Source organism: Ictidomys tridecemlineatus, chromosome X (genome assembly GCF_052094955.1).
Source record: "Ictidomys tridecemlineatus isolate mIctTri1 chromosome X, mIctTri1.hap1, whole genome shotgun sequence".
NCBI lineage: Eukaryota > Metazoa > Chordata > Mammalia > Rodentia > Sciuridae > Ictidomys > Ictidomys tridecemlineatus.
Genome location: NC_135493.1, coordinates 36,590,493 through 36,611,351, shown reverse-complemented (window position 1 = coordinate 36,611,351; position 20,859 = coordinate 36,590,493). Strand labels below are relative to the sequence as shown.

The 20,859-nt window shown below is 35.3% G+C and overlaps 1 protein-coding gene across 7 annotated transcripts in view; it reads right to left on the bottom strand.

Annotated features, from left to right (window-relative positions):
* The window catches only part of Trpc5 (transient receptor potential cation channel subfamily C member 5), a 273,724-nt gene that overhangs the window by 212,065 nt on the left and 40,800 nt on the right, over nucleotides 1-20,859 (bottom strand). Inside the window, exons 2-3 of one of the 7 annotated variants that reach the window (XM_078034364.1) lie at nucleotides 15,629-15,666; nucleotides 15,408-15,511 (exon numbers count right to left, since the gene is read on the bottom strand). The exons of 5 other annotated variants lie outside the window; for them this stretch is intronic. The gene's annotated coding sequence lies outside the window, so the exon portion shown is untranslated. The remainder of the gene's footprint in view (nucleotides 1-15,407; nucleotides 15,512-15,628; nucleotides 15,667-20,859) is intronic. One more of the 7 variants, XM_078034365.1, reaches the window with a different exon arrangement.

The following is a 20,859-nucleotide window of genomic DNA, read 5'->3' as shown; positions in this document are numbered from 1 at the left end:
TTTAATGAAGCTCTAAGCAACTTAGCAAGATCCTCCCTTGGGGGAAAAAAGAATGGGGATGTAGCTCAGTGGTAGAGCACTCCTGGGTTCAATCCCCAATACTGTCTTCCCAAACTAGCTGGTTATGCCAATTATAAAAACTTCAGTATATAAGGACTCACAAAAAGCTGAATTCTATATGGTAGAATTCTCTAGTATAGAAACTATTTTAAAAGGATCAATAGGAAGAGGTTTTTCAAAATGGGAATCAAAAGTTTGATGAACAAGAAACGTAACTGGCAACATGCCATAAATTTACTTAATATAGCTGTTGAGTTGACATTGATTTTTGACCTGAGATAAGTTGTTTGTAATGTAGTCATGAGCTATTGCCTTTGGTCTAGTTAAAACTTCCCTATGTGGTTGTTTGCAATATAGTCTGTTGGTTCTTCATCTCACTGACTCACAACTTGTGCTCACACAGCTATTGACCATGATAAAACCTAATGGTAACATTAGAGCCATTTGAAATAATTTTGCCTGTCGTGTGTTTTCTTTAAACTAGAAAATTCACAACTCCCAAAGGAAAGCCTTAAGTAATAATACCTATAAACCTTAATAAAAACATAGTCCCACAGGTGCTTATACTTGTCTTGAACCCTACACACTTGTTGAATACCCTGCTGTCTGTGGACTTCCAATTTGCTTCCTGTTGATACCACTAACCTCTCCAGTGCTTCTGAGTAAAACTTTTGCTTCATGGATTTTGGTTCCATTCCTCATTCTGTTTCACCTGACACATACATACCATAGTGTTTTTCTCAATGTTATTGAACATTGTTAATGAATCAAAACACACTATTTCTGCAGGGAATAGATAAAAGATACCTGGATGCTTCAGAGACTGACCCTGCACCTCTGTACCCTCTTTCCAACTCTTTAAACCCTCCCAACAGGTGCTAATGCAGTTCAAATCCAATCTTGTCTAGAAAGCAGTCCCCGTCCTTTCAAGTCTGTCTATGTGCATACCCATCTACACGATTTATCTCCAGCATTTATTTGACATTTAACAGTAGCAGAGGTATCACCAGGCAATATGTATTCTCTTATCTTCAACATTTCATGGCTTGGCAAACACAGTAAAACTTTGAATGGATTCTGGATCCTTCAAGGCTTCTGTTTCTCATATTTGAAATAAAACATTTAAATCAGAGCTATGGTTTCCAAGATTTGTGTTTTGGCCATAGAACCCTTTTTACTAACTTGCTAGCTAGCTAACTATCTAACTAACTACACACACACACACACACACACACACACACACACACACACACACACCCACACACACCACTATGCAAAACAGGATTGAAAAGGAGTCTAAGGAGTCTCTTTCAATAAAGCAAGTACATGGACCTAGAGCCTCCAGAGTGTAAACAACTCTCCTAAATCCCTCTTAATGGCAGTTTGAGGCCCTTCTGTGAAACCCTGTGAAAGAGTGTAAGAACCCTTAGACTGGATGATCTCTAAGAATTCTTTCTAGCCTATATAGTTTATGCTTCTATGTGCGTATGTGGAGTGTTGGCTGGATTACAAGCTTCTTAAGGGTAATGAACATATGTAACATTGAGTTTCTAGATTACATATTATCTTGTGTAGAAAAGGTACTACATCAAAATACATGGCTAAAGAAGAGGACAATCTCTCCCCCCATGGAGGCATTTAATCCTCTGTTTAATAGTCTGAAGGTGTTTTTGCCATTTTCTTACACAAGCAAGATGGAGGTAACAGTTACCACATTTTTGCACTTGATCTTGAGACTTGAATTTAATGACCTTCTCTAAATTTTGTCCTTCTAGTAGTTCTACTTTAGATGGTATTGGTAGATTGCTTGATCTACATAGTGAAGATGATTTAAGTATTTTTGTAATCAAATATGAGTGGTATAATTTGAGAGATAAACCACATTTCTTTAGGGAGGAAAGGAAATTGTGTGTGTGTGTGTATGCACATATGTATAAATGTTTGTGAAGTTTTTATGTTCTGTTTTGTATTATCTTTCAAAGTATAGTGGTCAAAACTTACCCATGTAGTACTTGCCTAACCATGAGTGAGACCCTGGGTTCAATTCCTTAGTACTGAAAAAAAAATTAAGAAAAAATAGTTTACCCCTGTATTTCTGTAAACTTTAGTTTGTTAGGTTTCATAGTAGGAAAAATATGCCCTTAACTCTGACAGTCTTTTAATGAATACCTGAAAATCATTCCATACTAAATTACCCATCATAATATCCCAGGGTATGCTGATTCTCTGCTACAACATAGTGACTATTATATACCCAGGATATTTGTATAATTTGGTCCATGCATATGAATTTCAGAGGCTTACTTTCAGGAAGAGTAAACCCTAGAAAATGCAACAAGGAATGTAGGGCTCTTCATCTCAGGTGCTCAGCTTAAATTATTCTAATATTAAATAAATTGGTTGATCTTTCAGGGTCCCTCAAATATCCACATGTCCATGACTCTTTCCTTCTTATTACCAAAGTTGTGACTTGTCTTTCACTGTCAGCCTGAAGGATCACCATATTTCACTTCACAATCATCACCACTGCATATTCCTTGCACTTTGTTTTTTCTATCCCAAAACTGATTTCTAACCTTTTATCATGTAATCGTTGCATGGTATAATTCTATTTTCCAGGTCACATAAAAGGTAAACAGCACCAGTGCATTCACCAGTGAATGCACATTTGTCTCCTTGTGCACTGTGAACTGAACTCCAAGCCTAGAATCTCAGCAAATGTGCATTATCACTATATTTCCAAAGATGACCTGCTGAGTTTGTTAAGACTACTGTGATACTATACTATTGGGGAAACACATCTTATATGAGAGGTGATGAGAACAATGTATCAGATAAGGAAAACAATGATAGAAGCACAGAATATTCTGACATAGAAGATTAAATCCTGTTAAATCCATACTTTGTAATACTGTAGTAGGTTCCCTTTAGTGTATTATTTTGACTAAAGTGCACAAATCAGTAACAACAAATGTGTCAACTTTTTTTTTAATGACCAGAAAAATGCTTGCTATACTTCATGAAGAAATGCTGTGTGTGGATCTGGACTATTCAATTTTAATGTATATTCATGAGTATTCTGTGCATCCTCATCTTGCACCAAAGACAGTTTAGTAATAAATTATTTTTAAATAACATAGCACATTTATTTATATAAAGCTTCACATACTGGTTGCACCCCAATTTTTGGCAAAAACATTTAGTCTGAAACAATTATGTAATGAAATATGGTGGGTTTGGAAATATCAGTTTGAAACTGGAAGGGAAACTCAAGTCCAAGCTCCTCATTCACAATATGTGAACACAGGCCCAGAACGATGGTGTGGTAGTTAGTGGAAAAGCAGAGGCTGAACTTGATACTTCTAACTTTGTTATATTTTCCACTGACAAAACCTTTTTGTCTCAACTTTAAAATTAAGACATATTAACAGGCACTTATATAACTTGAAATAAGGGACCCTTAAGTGATAATTCAAATGAGAATAAAGGAAGAGATAATGATTCATTTTCATAACAATCTCATGTTAAAAAGGAGTTCATTTCTATAAAATTGAATAGAAGTTTTTGTGATAGAAGCAGAAGGGGAATGAACATTTATCCATCACTGACTATGTGATTGGAATTGTGCTAAGCACTTTATGTGTATCATGTTGTATAATACACACAACTAACCTGCAAAATAAGCATTATTACTTGTAAATGAGAATTCTAAGGCTTAGAGAAGAAAAATGACTTGCCCAAGGACTCAGTAGCTTTAAGTGGAAGATTTGGGATTTGAATCAACATCTTTCTGGATCTATACCCACATTATTGTTAGTCACTATAGCCTTCTGAATCCTAGAGCCTACTCAGTATGATAAGAAAATCATCACTCTCCAGACTCAAATGATTTCATTGAGACTTATCCATTAGCTGAGCTTCCTTTTGCCCATGGAATATGAATATCTTGGGTATTTGTGAAGCCAGTAGAAAAGACATGGATTCTGGAGTGGAATTGTCCATCAGCCTATTTTTCTCTCATTCTGCTGATCTCTCTTAGAAGAATCTGTTTTTATTCTTCCTCCTGCAGGATAATTTACCAGGTGAAAAAGCATTGCTTTGCTACACAAGTGCATATACAAAAGCATTGCTATATAAAAGGATTGTTATACAATTGTTTTGATATCTTTTGTAATCAAAACTTTGTTTTATTATCCTTCCATATTAACCAATTCTAATTGTTTTTTTTTATTCCATAAGGAAGATGGAGTGGGAGAGAAAAGTTATCTGTAATTTGACTGAAGAAAAACAACTAGTGTTGAGTAGTTACTATATGCCATTCATTGTACTTGGCATTTTATATATATCCTGCTGAATCCTTACAACAATCCTGTAGGGCCAAACATCCACATTTAACAGGAGAGGAATCTGAAGTTTGAGACTGCTAAGTAAACAGGCTGAGATCACACAACTTAACAGGTAGAATTGGGATTTGAACTCAGGCCTTTTTGGCTCTAAAATCTAAGGTCTACTCCACTATAGTATTCAGCCTCCATTATAAACACAGTCATTGCCATCTACAAGAGTCTTGATAAACTAGTGCTATGAATTTCCCTCAAAGGCCTATGTGTTGAAGTCTTGGTCATCAACATATGGTGCTATTGAGAAGTGGTAGGGCCTAAGTGGTGAGGTCTAATGGGAGATAGTTAGGTCTTTGGGGAGTGCCCTCAAAGGAGATTGTGGGAAGCCAGACTCTTTCTTACTATTTTTTCTCAGTTGCCATAAGATAAGAAGCTTCCTCTGCCCTATCATGATGTATTACCTTGTCATAGGTCCCACAGCAATGGGACCAACCATGGACTGAAACCTTCAAAACTCTGAGCAAATAAATCTTTCCTCCTGTTAAGTTGATTATCTCAAATATTTTGTCACAATGATATAAAACTGACAGCTGGGCAATCTGTCTTTCTTAGTTGTCTCTAAATTCTACCCTAGAAGTCCCTCTATGGTAGAATTCTGAATACAATCAACTATATTTTCCAGAAAAAGGGGCAATAATTGTAGCTCCTTGAGATAGAACTGAAGGATTAAATCCTATTTCTTCCTATTCCTTTTCGGGATGAAAGGTCTGAGTGTATCTCTTTTGCCTCTAGTCAGACCAAGGACAAGCATCTGGGATGGCTTCTTGATTATCAAAGTCAGACAATGTTTCTATTTTCATTTTAACTATGCACTCCTCTCAACCTTACTGCTCCCAATTCCTTCACCTGCTAATTGGCAAATTTATGTTTCAGTTTATTGAAGCTTGTGTATTCTTAATTGTGTTTATGGGAGTAGGCTAGTTAAAATATTAGCATTTAAAACATATTGAACACTAACAAATTAAAAAAGTGTATCATTACTTTAGTGATACATGTATACCAATGTTTATACCACTACAGTTCATAAGAGCTAAGTTATGAAACCAGCTTAGGTGACTGTCAACAGAGGAATGGATAAAGAAAATGTGGCATATATACATAATGGAGTTTTACTCAGTCATGGAAAGAATTAAATTATGGCATTTGTTGGTAAATGGGTGGACTGAGGATACTGTCATGCTAAATAAAATAAGCTACTCAGAAAGTCAAGGGTGAAATATCTTCTTTCATATACAGCAGCTACTGAGGAAACAAGAATAAAAAATGGATCTTAAGAAAAGAGTAGAAAAAGGAGACCAGTAGATCAAGGGGACAGAGGAGGTGAGGGAAATGGGAAGTACTAGGGAATGAAATCGGCCAAATTGTACTATTTGCATGTATAATTATGTCACACTAAATCTCAATATATGTAAAATCAAAATGCACCAATAAAATATTAAATAAAGGAAAGGGGGAGGGAAGGATAACACTACATAAATCAAGGGGCTGGGTTGTGGCTCAGTGGTAGAGCGCTCACCTAGCATGTGGCAGGCTCTCGGTTCTATCCTCAGCACCACATAAAAATAAATAAATAAAGTAAAGGTATTGTGTTCAACTACAAAAAGAGAACCAATCAAATACAAATTAATTGATAATTGAAAGGAAGTCTAGTAGAGTAGAGCAAGGAGAAAGGGAGAGTGGAGGGAGGACTGGAGGGAAAAGAGGGGGATCATGAACCAAAGTATATTTCCATGCATGTAAGAGTTTGTTGGGATGAACACAACTACTATGTATAACCATAAAGCTATATTATTAATATTAATATTATTATTATTAAGTATAAAGGAAAAATTCACATAACATAAAATTAACCATTTTAAAATGATCAATTCAGTGGTGTTTAGTACATTAACAATGTCATGTAACCATCACTTCTATTTAGTTCTACAACATTTCTATCACCATAGAGAAAACCCTTACCCATTAAGCTATTTTCCCCTATTATTCACCACCTCACTCCATTCCAGCTTTTGGCAACCACCAATCTGCCATCTGTATTTATAGATTTATCGAGTCTGGATATTTCATATGGATGCAACCATACAATATGTAAACTTTCATGGCTGGCTTTTTTCACTTCATATGTTTTCAGGGTTCATCTATGTTGTAGCATTTATCTGTACTTCATTCCTTTCAATGGCTGAATACTATTCCATTGTACAAATGCTCCTTGACTCATGATGGGTTACCTTCCAATGAACCCATTGTAAACTGGAAAACCTTAAGTTGAAATGCATTCAATACTCCTAACCTACTGAATGGCATAGCTTATCAATGAACTACACTGTAGAGCATGGGTTGTTTCCCTTTATGGCTGGCTGAGAACTGCAGATTTTCACTGCCGTCCAGTATTGTGAGAGAGTTTCATACCATATATTACTAGTCTAGGAAAAGATCAACATTCAAAATGAGAAGTTCAGTTTCTACTGAATATGTAGAATATCATAAAGTAAAAAAAAAAACAATCACAATTTGAGCCATCTGAAGTTGGCAACTCTTGTGTGTGTCTGTGTATACATATAAAACAATTTGTATCAATAAATGTGTCAGTGGACTATTACCACCTTTTGACTGTTATAAATATGGGTGCTATTAATATGTACATGCATATACTTACCTGAGTCCCTGTTTTCAATTCTTCAGAATTTTAAGGGTGAAATTGTGGGTTTATATAGCAATTCTATGTTTAAATTTAGGGGAATAACCAAACTGCATTCCATAGCAGCTGAATCATTATATATTCCTACCAACAATGCAAAAAGTTCTGACTTCTCCCTATCTTCAGCAACACTTGTTATTGTTCACTTTTTAATTATAAGAAATTCTATTGGGTGTGAAAAGTTTCCTAGTTTTGATTTTCATTTCCCTAATTACCAATGCAATTAAATAAACTTTACATATGTTTTCTTTGGAGAAATGTCTATTAAAATTCTTTACAAATTTTTAATTGGGTTTTTAATTTTTGGTTATTGAATTGGAAAAATTTTCAAATATATATGTATACACACACACACACACACACACACACACACACACACATATATATATATATATATATATATATTCTGGATATATATCCAGACCCTTAGTAGATATGTGATTTGCAAATATTTTCTCCCTTTCTGTATGCTGTCTTTTCATTTTCTTGGTAATATATCTTTTGATACATAAAGGATTTTAATGTTGAAGAAGTCCAATTTATCTATTTTTTTCTGTTGTTTTTATGCTTTTGTTGTCACATCTAAGAATCTATTGTGAAATCCAAAGACATGAACATTTACCCCTAAGTTTTCATGTAAGAGTTTTATGGTTTAACTCTTATATTTAGGTCATTTACACGTTTTAAGTTAATTTTCATATACATTGTGAGGTAGGGGCCCAATTTGATTCTTTTGCTTGTGAATATCTAGCTGTCCTAGCATTACTTGACTTTCTTTCTTTCTTTTTCTTTCTTTCTTTCTTTCTTTCTTTCTTTCTTTCTTTCTTTCTTTCTTTCTTTCTTTCTTTCTTTCTTTCTTTCTTTCTTTCTTTCTCTCTTTTCTTTTCTTTTCTTTCTTCCATTGAATTGTCTTGACACTTTTATTGAAAATCAATTGGCCATAGATGTATGGATATATTTCGGGACTCTATTCTATTCCATTTATCCACATGCCTATCCTTATGCCAGTACCACACTGTTTTTTATTACTGTGACTTTGAACTAAGTTTTAGAATCAAGAAATGTGAGTCCTCTACCTTTATGCTTAACTTTAAAATTGTTTTGGCTACTTGGGGACAATTTGAAGTTCCATTTGAATTTTAGAATCACATTTTACTTTTCTGAAAAAAAGTCCATGAGATTTTGATAGGGATTGCATTGAATATGTAGATTCCTTTGGATAATATTCACATCTTAACAGTATTAAGTTTTGTAATCCATGAATACACAATGTCTTTCTCTTTATTATGGCTTTCTTTCATTCTTTCAATGATGTTATTCAACTCTCAGTCTATATCTCTCATGTCCTTGGTGAAATTTATTCTTAGATATTAGAATTGCTTGAATGCTATGGCAAACTGAATTATTTTCATAATTTCCATTTTAGATTCTTCATTACTGGTATATAGAAATGTAACCAATTTTTTATGTTGACTTTATATCCTGAAATTGCTGGATTTATTAGCTTTTTTGCATCAATTGAGATGATGATGTGGTATTTTTACTTCTTTCTCTCAATATGATGTTTTATTGATGCAATATTAATGGATTTTCTTTTTTTCCCCCCAGCAGTTATTCATCATTCCTACCAGCTCCTCCTGTCAGGTTATCATGGCCAAGTAAATTGATAGATTTTTCTTTTCTTTTTTTTTTTAGAGAGAGAGAGAGAGAGAGAGAGAGAGAGAGAGAGAGAGAGAGAGAGAGAGAGAGAGAATTTTCAGTTTTTGGTGGACACAACATGTTTATTTTTATTTTTATGTGGTGCTGAGGATCAAACCCAGCGCCTCGTGCATGCCAGGCAAGTGTGCTACCGCTTGAGTCACATCCCCAGCCCAACTGATAGATTTTCTTATGCTGAAGCACACTTCTTTTCTTGGGGTAAATATTACTTGGTTATAGTATATAATCCTTTTAATAAAATCTGGTTTCAGTTTGCTAGTATTTTGTTGAGAATTTTTGCATCTATATCCATAAGGTATATTGCTATATAGTTTTCTTTTATAAATGTCTGTGTCTTGCTTTGGTATCAGGGTAATGCTAACTTTATACAGTGAGTGAATGTGTGTTCTCTCCTTCTTTACTTTTGGAGCAATTTGAGAAAAGATTTTTTAAATCACTCTTTAAATGTTTGGTAGAATTTACTAGGGAAGCCATCAGGTTTGAACTTTTCTTTCTTGAAAAGTTTTTTCCCCATTTATCTTTTAAGTTTCTTTCATGTATGGATTCAATCTCTTTATTGTTAAGTATTTTTATTTCTTTTTAAATCAGTTTCATTAATTTATATGTGTACAGTGATTTGTTCATTTTGACTAGGTTACTTAATGTGTTGCCATATAAATGTCCATAGCATTCTCTTTATAATCATTGGTATTTTCTGTAAGGTTGATGGTAATGACTCCACTTTCATTTCCAATTTTAGTTATTTGCACTTTCTTTAATATTTTTCTTTGTCAGTTTAGTTAAAGTTTTGTCAATGTTGATGTTGCCAAAGAACTTTTAATTTTATTGGTTCTATTATTTTTGTTCTCAGTTTTCTTTATAAACATTATCATTGTTTCTGCTAGCTTTGAGTTTACTTAGTCTTCTTTTTCTATTTTTTTAAAGATGTACAGTTATACTATTGACTTGAAATCTTCCTTCTTTTTGTTAATGGGGTAGCTTACAGCTACAAAATTTCCTTTTAATAATGGATTTCCTCAGGAGCAGTTCCTATCCCGCTCCAGATGAATTGGTCATACTTTCCTATTACTCAGTATGACTTTTGTGAATGTTCATTGAAATATGTACACTTGAACATTATAATGTGGTAATTCTGGACATCAGATTTTCCCTCTTTTCTGAGGTTAGCTGTTTTTGATTGTGGAGGGCTATAATTGTCTATTTTTAAATGACTTTTTCAAGTCATTTAAAAATAGACAACTATTTTGCAAGTGCTATATTCCTTGTCATGTGTGGTCAGTTAAGTCTCTGTTCCTTTAGCTTACGTTCAGCTAGTGTTTTTACAGAGATTTCCTTAAAACAACAACAACAACAACAAAAACAACAAAAAAACCCTTCTCTTCACTTCACTCTATCTGGCACACTTAGCCAGGCTATTTATAACTCTGCCTTAGCCTTCACTTCCTTCCTGTACTGAGCATAAAGATCAGCCAGAGGTGAAAGCTTAGTATCTTCCTAAGTATTTTCTGAATATGTTTTATGCTCTGGGTATGTCCATGGCTGTCTAAATTCCTCAGTACACATGGGTGATTTTGAATGTTTTACTTTTCTAAATAAATTATCTCCCCAGATTCTTCTTCTAGGCTTTACGTGATTTTTTAATTTGCCTTATAATGTTTTTGAGCCATATCTACCACTTTTATATCCTGCATGACTGATGAGTTAGGTGAAATGAAAACATGTACCTTTCATTAATCCTTCAGGGAGCTCCCAGATTGTTTAGAACAGACCAAACGAATAATTCTTTGGTAAGGTTTGCTCTGCTTCTTCTGAAACTAGTAGCCAAGGCCCAATAAAAGGAACATGGATTGTGACCTGCAAGATCACTGCCAAACTTGGGACAAGATGAGGCAAAAACAGAAGTAAATACCGGAAAGCTTTTGTTCCATGTAGAAGTTGCCTTTTATTGAATCAGCACTTGCTTATTTTCTATAAATCTTTGACAAATTTCCATAGTTATGACAAAGTTGTTTCCAACCATTTTTTACTTATTTTTCAATGTTTCTGTGGAGGGGTGGGAATTTGAAGCTGCTTATTCTACCATTTTGCTGATGTCATTTTCACTGTCAAAGTTTAATCTGGGCCATTGAATCCAAGGATTGTTCTGGAAGATTTGGCTTAAGAAAGCTATCATTTCTGTTTGCTGCAGACTCTTCTCTCTACAGAGAGAATTCAAAAAGAACCTTGGTCTCCATATATATTTCCCACATAGAAATCCTTGCTTAGGCTTAGGCCTAAAGGATGGACATTTGAGTTTTAATGAGTGGTGAAAATGATTCTGCTAATGATTAAGGCAATGAGAAGGTAAATCCAGCAATGTTGCAATGTCTAGTGACCAAAGTGTAATCATCCCTCAAAATGTGTCCCCACAAATAGCTTTACATTTGTATTTATTCTCTTCTTGGGATGTTCTTTCTTCTCCCCTCTTTCTCAACAATTACAAACATTCTTTGTTCATGCAACAAAAACTTTCTTGATAAGTGCAGCTCTGAAATACTATTACACTCCACCATCCTAGGTAGTTCCCCTGGTAATTCAAGTTTACTTAATAGATCTTCTCTTCATTCATACTTAGCACTTTTCACAGTTCATTTACCTTAACACTAAAGGCCAGCTACTTCTAAACTTTACTCCTGTTGCTTCTCTAAATCCCCTATCCACCACTGCCACTAAAGAGTAGATAAAAAGAATTCATCAGATTTGCTCTATCTCACTCACACTGGCTCCTTACTTTGGAATCTATTTTAGTTACTGGGAATTCCATACCAAATTTATTTGGCCATCTTGGCCTTATAATTTCTCCCTCAAATTCATAATTTCTCCCTCAAATTCTTTCTTGAAGCATTGCTCTCCTTTAGAGGTAGTTTTTCAGTCCTTCCAGTAAGTCTTAGAACTAAGCCATACAATTTCTTCTTCATCTCAATTCTCTCTCTGTTCTGGGTCCATTCTCCTTACCCTTTTCAAAATCTCTTAACTGTACCTTATAAACATAGGTAGCTTCTGTTTCTTTTGCATTTTTAGAGAATGCAGATTATGGACCCATCAGAGTAATTGTCAAAGCTGTAGTTGTTGCAGGTGAAATGGAAACTAAGTGCTGAGTATACAAATGGGAAATCACACTAATTGTGTTATCATTTAATTGGACCAACCTTCTACTGCAAAAATACATTGTGGGCAAGTTTCCTTCACTTTAGGGGTGTGAAAACTTGTACTAGTTTTTTATTGGAAATTTACCATTGATATAAGAATAGGAACACTATATGATGTCCTAGAAGCATACAAAATAACTAAAAATAAAGATTTCTCTTTCTTCTGAGAGTTGTAAACCTTGGTAAACCCATATACATGTATTTTTCCACTCTAAAAGGGAATATCAGATGCAAATTCATCATCTTCCTCTACCAGGGGGTGACCAAGGCTGTAAAGGATGAGGTCAGAATGATGTGGAGTGAAACCTCAGCAACAGATGGAGCTCTGAAAAAGGAATCTTTCTGAGTAGCAGAATTTTCTGAAGTTTAAGTTTATTTTTTTGCATTTTAATGATTTTTAATTTAACCACTTTGGTTAGAACGTTTCCTAACATGTATTGCACACTTCCTTGCCTCCTTAGGCAGAATATATGGAATATAATTTCATCTTTTCTTGATGACTCAGGGTCCATGCTATGATTTTAAACTTCTCAGCATGCTGTATCCAGTGATGCCCCTGGGGCCTATTATAGCTATAAGAATGTTTGCTCCAACACTAAATGTTCCCAGGCTGTAGAGTTATTTTGTCAGCTTTTTTCTAGTTGTTTCTCTCTCTCCCCTTGCTCTAAGTGTTCTGTTGTCTTTGTTGCATCATCCACTGTTTAGATTTTAATATGATGTTTCTAATCTTTTGTAAGACCAGAAATAAAACATGCAAACTTGGTTAGAATGATGTGTAAAATGCAAGTGTACAGATTCTGAGTCAAGTCCTATAGGACTTCACCTTGAAGGAAGCAAATGAGTTAAAATGCATGGGTTTGGTGCTTAGATGCCCTTTTTGCTTACATCCTGATTCTTATCTATATTACAGGTAAGCAATGTTGCTGTTTATGTAAAATGAGGTTGGGAAAGGTGAAGGGTCCTTTAAATTTTGGCTGATGGATATTTATTTTATTCATTTATTTATATGTGGTTCTGAGAATCGAACCCAGTCCCTCACACGTGCAAGGAAAGTGCTCTATCACTGAGCCCCAAACCCAGCCCTAAAGGGTCATTTTTTTTTCATACAGGGGATTGAACTCAAGGGCACTCGACCACTGAGCCTATTTTTGTATTTTATTTAAAGATAGGGTCTCACTGAGTTGCTTACTAAAGGGTCATTTTTTACAGTAACATTTAAATTACTCTAAAGCAAAGAGATAGCTGACTGTGTGCTTCATATTTACATCCACTATTCTAAAATGATAGGAATTATTTTATCTCTTTCAGAGAAATATATTAAAACCATAGCTAAGGACTATAGTTTAAGCATATCAGTGGGCTGGACTCCTTTCCTTCAACCCCAGTTTCTGATCTCAGGAGCACTTGTACCTGATGCATGGGATTCAAGTGTTTTACCAATAGGTCTTACATATAGTGGTGATAAGGTTGACAAAAAGATATAGGGCTCAGCTCTCTTGTTCTTTATTGTTTTTTTTTTTTTTTTGCATGCTTAGGGAAATATCTGGTTTGGTCACATCTCTAGGTTTGAATATAGCAATATATGATTTCTAACTCATCAGATGTTCTTTGGGAGCTTGTGTAAAGAACACTCCTTTGATTATTGTCATAAGGAATAACTGTCAGAAATTGTCCCTCATGTTTTTGTGGAAAAGACATGTGCAGATACTTTGACAAAGCTAAGGGTCTTTTCAGTGATTTTATCTATCCCAAAGCTGCAGGAAACCTCTATTACTGGCACACAGAGCCTAAAATCAGCTGGAACAAACAGGGACAATGAAAACAGCAGATCTGTGCTGAATCAGATTCAGTGAGAGGCATTCAGATGTCAGCAAGTCGTATGTGTGCTACTTAATTCAATCAGTGATTTATTTAATTCCAACCTCTGGGCCCAAGTTATTTTTATGAAAAATGAAAATAGCCCAATATGACCTTGGCATTCACCTGAGTACTGAGAATCTTGGAGGGAAGGCAGGCACAGGCGAGTTTTTCTGTGCTGCTACTTTAATTACTGACTTTCATGGGGGACCAGGTGGCCACTAATTAGGGAGACTCTCCAAATAAGAGACCCCAATGGACAGAACCTTCTTGTACTCTACATCTAACAGATGTTTAATCAAACTTGCATTTTAGTTATGGTACCCAGGGTTATGGGGTACCTGTCTTTTGGGTGGGAGATACAGAACTTGAAGAAAGCCCTGAAATGATGGTGCCTTACATAAATTCTTATTACTTAGTAGTTATCAGGAAACCATCAGCACTCAGTTCTTTTGTAGGTCTTCCAAACTAATGAGAATTGATGTGTACACACATGACCCTGAGGCCCTTTAGGTCTCTGGTTTTCCACTGAGTCATCAAAGGAACCTTAATTTGTGTTTGGTATAACAATTATCCCAAGTGTTACTTTTAAAAAATCAGTTCCAGCTAATTCAGAACCTCTATATTAGCTAGAATTTTAAAAACATTTTCAACTTTATTTATTTATTTGTGGTGCTGAGGATTGAACCCAGTGTCACACACGCTAGGCATGTGCCCTACCACTGAACCACAACCCCAGCCTTTAGGTAGACTCTTGATGAACTAAACCAATCCATTTATAGACTTTGATAGGTAATTCAGTGTTCATTAGGCATGTAAACACTTAAAATCATACACTTAAACAAAATATTTATAAATATGCATGTCATGCATGGAGAAGTTTAACTACACATGTCAGATAGAGTGTGACCCTTCCCTGCCTGGTCCAGGCATACTTTTGGGAGATCAACTGATATGCAATGAGGAAAGTAACATGGAATTACCGGCCTGCACATAGCTGGAAAAAGCTATGATATGTACTCTGGTAAAAGAACAAAAAATCCAGGTAGCCAAGAGACTTGGGTTCTCAGCCTGGCTCTTCTATTAATTACCTACATGATCTACAGCTCAGTTTCCTTATTGCAAAAATAGATCTACCCTTACCTGTCTCACAGGTTTGTGAGACAATCTTACTTTGGGCTCCCCTAAAAATAGACCTTGAGACAGGGATTTAAGTTTAAGTAATTTTTTTGAGTGTTGAAAAAAATACTGGTAGAAGAATGGGGTAGTGAAAAATAAAAGAGGGAAGCAAGCAGGTATTAAAGGGAACATCAGACTAGCTACCACAAAGAGTGGAGCTTATCCTTCAGTGGACAGTCTAGGAGGCAATGTAAAATGTCAGATTCAGAGTTACTTCACTTGAGAGGTGAGAGTACCCTAACTCCTACAGGTCTTTAGTTGAGAACTGCTCAGTTTTTGATTGAGGGCCATGAATTAGTTCCTTACCATACTAACTCTTCCACATGTGTTGGCAAAGCAGGCTCTGGTATGCAGAGAGTCTTCAGCAAAAGAAATGGAGGTGCTGGCAGTAAGAGTTGGGGCAGCATGCACTAAGGTGGTAAGGAGGAAGAAGGATAATTATGACCACATCTGCTACATTTGGCACAATGATATGAATTGATATAATTTATATAAAAGTTTTTAATAATTATAAGCATTATAGTTACCTGCTAATGACTATAAGACTGATAACAGGATCATAAGGCTGGAAAGAAATTGAAATTATAATCATAACATCTACTGAACACATTGTGTGTCAGATACTGTATTATGTGTTTTACATATATCAACTTATTTAATCCCCTTTGTGAGTAAAATATTGCTATTTTCTATATTTTACAGAGAAGGTTACATAGCTAATAGCTGGAAAACCTAAGATTTGAACTCTGGCAGTCAAACTCTCTAGTCCAAACCCTTAAACCATTATATGTTCTACATCCCAAGACCCCAGTGATATCTGAAACCATGGATAGTACTGAGTATTATATGTATTATGTTTTTTCCTATGCAAAAATACTTGTGATGAAGTTTGATTTATAAATTATGTGCAGAAAGAGATAAACAATAATAATACCAAAATAGAACAATCATAACATTATACTGTAAGAAAAAGCTATGTGAACACCGTGTACCAAAATATCTTATAGTACTTTAATCTATATACTTAAAGGAAGCACTTTATGGCTTCTTTTTGGCATATTCAAATTGCCAATATCACTACACTTTCACTTTGGGGTTATTATAAAATAAGGAATACTTGAACACAAGCACATTGGCAATAAGACAGTAGATCTGATAACTTAGATACTAAGTGACTAACAGTTAGGTAATGCATATAGTGTGGATACACTGGATAAATTGATGATTCACATCTCAGATGGGACAAAGTGAGATGGTACATAATTTCATCTTGCTATAATTTAAAAGTTATGAATTGTTTATTTCTGAAATTTTCCTTTCAACATCTTTGGACTATAATTGACCATGGGTAACTGAAACTTCAGAAAGTAAAACCTTGGATAGGGTACTTTATTCTACTGATAACCTTGGGGGTAAAAAGCTGACACAGTCTTCTTCATGACCTTGAAGTTTCTGTCTCTTTAAATTTTTCACTTGCAACTGACTGCCTCAGCTGGTAAAGAGGATATCTTGCTGAGTCTTTGTTTGCTGATTTCTGGACCAGTGCCTTGAAAATGACAGGAATCTCTGATCTATTTTTTCATGGGTTATATTGCCTATAGCTCTGTAGTGGGAAAAAATGAACATGTTTTATGAACGTGGCTCCTCTTATTGCTGAAAGGTATTTTATAGTTGACTGTCTCATTCTCAATGGTCTTAGGTAAGCTGGTCAATTTGAAAAATATTTTTTGTTTTATCTGCTACTTTGTGGATAGTAGGGTGATTACTCAAATGCAAATCAAATAAACTAAACTTAATTTGCATGTTTTAATCCACTCAGGAGAAGCAACATGGGGAAGCTGGAGTGTTAAGGATTAGAAACTAATTCTCTACGTGCAGCCTATGATGAGGCTGACAGATGCTTGCTATAGATATGACAAGTACATATCTTATCTGAAAATTGTCTTCTGCAAGGACTTTGGTATAAGCCTTCTGACTGGTACCCACAAAATGACAGTGTTGCAATCAAGTTTCCTGAACAATGTGAGAGCTATTAAATGCAGGATCTGTGGGAAGGAAAGATAAATGGGGCTGAACATTTGGATGAAAAATAGAAGGTGCCACATTGGACCTGGGGACTCTGATGTTATTGATGTGCTGTTCTCAGTTGCTCCAAAAGGCGAAGATAATTTTTTTTTTCTTTAACTCTCATCCTCTACCTGGGACTGCATCTTCAGCTGTCTCTTCTGTACATGTATTATCACCCTCCAATGTTCACATGCCAAACAGAATTTTTTCTCCTTCTCCAACTGTCTTTGGGTTTCTAGTAGTACAAATGATTTTCTGCTCCTGGCCCTTGACTTAACCCTTCAAGGTCATGGTCCCTCCCTTTTTTTCATATCATAGATTAATCATCTTCAGTTCCCTATACTTGGCTGTTCTTCTCTTACTAGACCTCCTCTTTATTCTTTATTCTTAACTGTTAGAGCAGTCTCCATGCAGATTAAAAGTCTTATAAATGGATCATCTTTTCCAAACTCTGCCTTTAAGACAATCCATAATATAATTTAGCTATATTTTTCCACTCTAATTTCTGCTCCTTCTAGGCAAGCTTCCACCTGACCTGAAATCCTATCAGGTTGTTTCTCACCTGAATTTTGGGGTTTATTCTCTTTTCTGGACCTATACTTGCCTCTTATATATGCTTATATAAAATCTGTCTATCCCTTTGTAAAATAACACAACTGCTGTGGAAATCAGCATGGAGGTTCTTCAAAAGATTAGAGATGGAACCACCACATGACCCAGCTATACCACTCCTCAATATGGATCCTAAAGAATTAAAGTCAGCATACTTCAGTGATACATATGCACCCATGTTTACAGCAGCTTATTTCACAGTAGCCAAACTGTAGAACCAGCCTAGGTGTCCATCAATGTATGAATGAATAAATAAAATGGTATATATACATAATGGAGTTTTATTTTGTCATAAATAAAAATGAAATTTTGTAATTTACAGGAAAATGGATGGAACTAGAGACCAACAAGTTAAATGAAATAAGTCAAACTCAGAAGGTCAAGGATCATATATTTTCTCTCATATGTGGAAGCTAGAGAGGAAAAAGGGAAAGAAAGTTTAGGGTGATCACATGAAAAGCAAAGGGAGATCAGTAGAGAAAAGGGAACAAAAAGTGGGAGGTAGTGAGGGAGGGGGAAAGTGCTAGGAAGGAATATTGGCCAAATTATATTGTTATATCATGTGCATGTACAAATATGTAACAACAAATACCACAATTATGTACAACCATAACTCAACAATAAAAATATGAAAAACTCCCCTTCAGTAGATGAATGGATTAAAAATGTGGCATATACACACAATGCACACAATGGAATATTACTCAGCAATAAAAGAGAATAAAATCATGGCATTTGCAGGTAAATGGATGGAGTTAGAGAAGATAATGCTAAGTAAAGTTAGCCAATCCCAAAAAACCAAAATGCTGAATGTTTTCTCTGATATAAGAAGGCTGATTCATAGTGGGATAGTGACTGGGAGCATGGGAGGAATAGACGAACTCTAGATAGGGCAAAGGGGTGTGAGGGGAAGGGAGGGGGCATGGGGCTAGAAATGATGGTGGAATGTGATGGTCATTATTATCCAAAGTACAGGTATGAAGACACAAATTTGTGTGAATATACTTTGTATACAACCAGAGATATGAAAATTGTGCTCTATATGTGTAATATGAATTGTAATGCATTTTGCTGTCACATATAAATAAATAATTAATTAAAAATGGAAAAGCTCTGTCCTTTAAGTTCTCAGAATTAAGCAAGGACCAGAAACAGAAAATCATTTGTACTACTAGAAACTCTTCTATAATTCACTGTACTTCATACTATATTCACTCTCTTGAATATGTAGATATATATATATATATATATATATATATATATATATATATATATATATATATATATATATACTATACTGGTAAAGAAATGCTTAGTTTAGGAATCTCATCTCCTCAGTCAGTTGTAAATCTTTTGTGGCATGAACTGTGGCTTACATTTCTCCTGAGTTATCAAAGTCCCAAGCACAGTGCCAAGCTGAGATAGTCTCACCTTTAAAGTTCACTGACAACATGGACATTTGTTACTACAATGTGCAAGTTTATCTTTGATGCAATAATTGCACATTACTATAAAAAGCACTTACATATGTGGGTTGTTTGATTTGCTGTTTTGGTGTTCTATCCCTTAGCTTGGAAAAGAGGAGCCCATCTCTGGCAGAAGGCACTCTGTAGATGTTGCCAGTAGTTAAGAATTTGCTAGGGAAATTCTCCACATCTAAATTTCAAGTTACACTAAGCCAGCTGCTACTTTTGGAAGTCCCCCCTTTTTTAGTATTGGGAACTGAACCATTATAACCATGTAACCATGTAACTCACTGCACTTTATCATTGAGTTATATTCCTAGCCTTTTTATTTATTTATTTTTATTTCGAGACAAGGTCTCCCTAAGTTGCTGAGGCTGGCTTCAAACTTGCAATTCTCCTGCCTCAGCCTCCTAAGTCTCTGGGATTACAGGTGTGTGTCAGCATGCCAGGCTAGCAGGTACTTTTGAAACTAGCTGTTAGGAAGAGGGATGTTGCTATTCTTTATAGGAACTAGAATGAAAACTCACCTCTTTCAGATAGCCAAAAAAGAGAAAAAGTATAGGACTTTGTTTTCAGTGATAACACACTGCTGTTTGATAGTGTGTCAGTTGGGAAGAGGCAGAGAAGCTGAAAGTAGGGAACTCAAAAGAAAAAAAATGGTTGTATGTACTCTTTTCTCATTTTTAAAATCCTTTATCTAAAAGCGGCCAGAGAAAATAGGGAAGGATAAAAACTTTCCACTTGAGAAGAGAGCCCATGGCTGTTTTGTTAGTAAATCAAATAGAAATCTTGTAGTCATGTACTAATCAGGAAGAAATTTGATTTAAAAATTAAAATTTAGAGTCAAGTAGAAAGGCACATTCTAGTTATATTCTGAAGATGAGATAAAGATTTAGTTAAATTATAGCTATCAAGGATTATTTCTAGACAAAAATTTACATACTTTTATTTTCTTGAAATGATTTTTATATGCCTGACCTTTAAAAACATCTGAACATATTACTTAAAATAAGATAGACTAGCAAAGTGCGACATTCTTTATAAGACTCTGAAGTCCCAGGCATCCATAAATTTTGTCTAAGGTCATCACACCTAAGAAGTTTAAATTGATCATTCAAGCCATTTACCCCAGGAACTTACTGCCACCTGTTGTTCATGTATCTGAATTATATAAAGAGGGTATTTTGAGTTTTTGAGGGTAGAACTACATAACTAAATATAAAGTGACATTTATTGTTTATATTAGCATCCCAGAATCCCTGGGTCATAACTTCATGAGACATTTATGTATGTCATTCTTCAATGAGAGAGAATATTTAGAAGAGAAAAACACTATAAAAGAAGAAGGTTTGGATTTTATTTCAGCTTGCAGGGCTGGAATGTAGCTCTGTGATAGTGTGTTTGACTAGCTTGCAGGAGGCTTAGGTTCCATCCCCATCTATAGGGGAGGGGGAGAGAGAGAGAGAGAGAGAGAGAGAGAGAGAGAGAGAGAGAGAGAGAGAGAGAGAGAGAGAGAGAGAGAGAGAGAGAAGAAGGAGGAGGAGGAGGAGGAGGAGGAGGAGGAGGAGGAGGAGGAGGAGGAGGAGGAGGAGGAGGAGGAGGAAGAGAAGGAG